Consider the following 3,009-nt stretch of genomic DNA (forward strand, 5'->3'; position numbering starts at 1 on the left):
ATTGCCTACTCTCTATTTTTTGTGTCTTGCTCCTGTTTCTTCTTTTGGCATTTTGAAGCAGCACTTACAACCCTGTTATGATCCACCTCCAAGTAAAACTTGGAATGCTTCCCCCGGTCTTAAGATTTTGTTCAGGAGTGTATGTGTACAGTAGTTGTCAGTTGAAGTTAGTAATTGGTTTTGTGGTGATATTAAGGATTATGAAGTCTTTGGTTTCAGTTTATAATATTTTGGTGTTGTGACAAGCCTAATTATTCTTACCGCCATGATTAAACATATTTAACCAGTTAATTCAGCATCTCCGCGAACGTCCTCTCAACGCTATGAGCAAACGTTCTTCCAGTAACATTAATACAACGTTCGTTCTGCTCTTTCAGGATGTTCTCAAAACGTTCACAAAAATGACCATTTTTGAAGGAACAAAAAAGTTGCGATAAAAAAAAAGTTTGTGTGTGTGTCCGCGAGTGTGTGTCCGTGTGTGTGTGTGTATGAGTGAGTGTGTGTGATGAGTGTGTGTGATGAGTGTGTGTGAGTGATGAACAAAAAACATTCTAAAATGGAATGTTCGCATAAAACCTGGATGTTCTGAGAATATATATGTGTGTGTGTATCGTCTCTTGTGTTTGTTGTGACAGAAGTTCACCTGTGTTCCTGCCTCTCGTCTGTCACTCATTATTGACGGCTCAGTGTGTGTGTGTATGTGTGTGTAAGTGTGTGCGAGAGCGAGTGTTCACCTGTGTTCCTGCCTCTCGTCTGTCACTCATTATTGACGGCTCAGTGTGTGTGTGTATGTGTGTGTAAGTGTGTGCGAGAGCGAGTGTTCACCTGTGTTCCTGCCTCTCGTCTGTCACTCATTAGAGACTGCTCCTCTCAGTGAGTGAGTGAGTTGTGTGAGTGATAGAGACACTCACTCTCTCTCTCTCTCACTCACTCAACACTGGCTTATCACTCACTCACTCACACACACTCACACGACTCACTCACTCTATCACTCACTCACTCACTCACACACACTCACACGACTAACTCACTCTATCACTCACTCACTTACACTCACTCTCTATCACTCACTCACACACACTCACACGACTCACTCACTCTATCACTCACTCACTTACACTCACTCACAACTGACTCACTCACTCACACACACAACTCACTCTCTCTATCACTCACTCACTCACTCACACACACTCACAACTGACTCACTCACACACACAACTCACTCTCTCTATCACTCACTCACTCACTCACACACACTCACAACTGACTCAGTGAGTGAGTGTGTGTGTGTGTGTGTGTGAGTGAGTGAGTGAGTGTGTGTGTGTGTGTGTGTGTGTGAGTGAGTGAGTGAGTGTGTGAGTGAGTGAGTGTGTGTGTGTGTGAGTGATAGAGAGTGAGTCGTGTGAGTGAGTGTGTGAGTGAGTGAGTGTGTGTGTGTGTGTGTGTGTGTGTGTTATAGAGAGTGAGTGTGTGTGTGTGAGTGATAGAGAGTGAGTGAGTGGGTGTGTGAGTGAGTCGTGAGAGTGACTGAGTGAGTGAGTGATAGTGAGTGAGTGTGTGTGTGAGTGATAGAGAGTGAGTGATAGAGAGTGAGTGTGTGTGAGTGAGTGAGTGAGTCGTGTGAGTGTGTGTGTGTGTGAGTGAGTGTGTGAGAGAGTGATAAGCCAGAATTGAGTGAGTGAGAGAGAGTGTGTGTGTGTGTGTGTGTGTGTGTGTGTGTGTGTGTGTGTGAAATGAGTGTGTGTTTGTTGTGAGTGACAGAAGTGTTCACCTGTGTTCCTGCCTCTCGTCTGTCACTCATTAGCGACGGATCCTCTCGATCTGTGTGTGTGTGTGTTTGTTTAGTTTAACACGAGGCCGAGGCGAGTCACACCCCGAGAGACACGAGCGCTTCTGTCTCCTGTTAACAACCCAGGTGTTTGTTTTCTTACCTCTCCTTTCCTTCTTTTCTTTCTCTTCCTCCTTCTCTCCGGGAGGGATGATCCAGAGATCTGTGGCCTTTCTTCAAACCTGAGGCTTGTGTGTGTTTCCTCTGATTGAGAACACATTCGTCTGAACGGGACGAGTCCCTGTGACCCTCCACTGCCCTCAGAAGGGGGCGACCCGACCCGAGTGTGTGTGAACCTGACACACACACACGCCCCGCACGCTCGGGTTTCTGCTACGCTAATGCAATCAGATGCAGGATGAGGTATGGTGTATTTTGCAGTTTGAAATTTGGGGTTAGTAAGAGTTTAAGGCTGCATTTATTTGATCAAAAATACAGTAAAATTATTACTATTATTATTTATTATTTTTATTTTATGTATGTATTTTTCTATTATTATTATTTATACTATTATTTTATACTATTATTTTATACTATTATTTATATTATTTTATATTTATATTATTTTTGCTATTTTTGTTATAACATGCAGTGAAAACTTGTTTTGTGGGGATGTGAGTTTTAGGCTGCATTTATTTGATCAGAAATACTGTAAAATTATTATTATTTTTTATTTATTTTTAAAATTTCTACTATTATTGTTTTTTTTTTACTATTTAAAATGTTTTGGGGTTAGTAAGAGTTTAAGGCTGCATTTATTTGATCAAAAATACAGTAAAATTATTACTGTTGTTATTTATTATTATTTATTTATTTGTACTATTTTTGATATAACATGCAGTGAAAACGTGTTATGTAGGGATGGGAGTTTTAGGCTGCATTTATTTGATCAAAAATACTGTAAAATTATTACTTTTATTTATTATTATTATTTTGTATCTCTATTTTTGTTTTAACGTGCAGTGAAAGCTTGTTTTGTGGGGATGGGAGTCTTTGTACATAATTACTAAAATGATAATAAAATAACTTTGAAAAAAATACAGTACAATTGTCATATAATATTATAATAAAAAAACTGCTTTCTATGTGAATATATTTTAAAATGGAACCTATTTATTATTATTTATTTTTTTGTGCAATTTTTTTTGTGGGGATAGGAGTCTTTGTACATGTTACTA

General features: G+C 39.4%; 1 long non-coding RNA gene across 1 annotated transcript in view; it reads left to right on the top strand.

Annotated features, from left to right (window-relative positions):
- LOC311087196 overlaps positions 1 to 2,218 on the top strand; it is a 17,526-nt gene extending 15,308 nt beyond the window's left edge. The window contains exon 4 of the long non-coding RNA XR_014607187.1: positions 1,980 to 2,218. This is a non-coding gene — a long non-coding RNA (uncharacterized lncRNA). The remainder of the gene's footprint in view (positions 1 to 1,979) is intronic.
- The last annotated feature ends 791 nt before the right edge of the window (positions 2,219 to 3,009 follow it).

The sequence above is a fragment of the Abramis brama genome (assembly GCF_963993115.1).
Source record: "Abramis brama genome assembly, chromosome: 7".
Lineage (NCBI taxonomy): Eukaryota > Metazoa > Chordata > Actinopteri > Cypriniformes > Leuciscidae > Abramis > Abramis brama.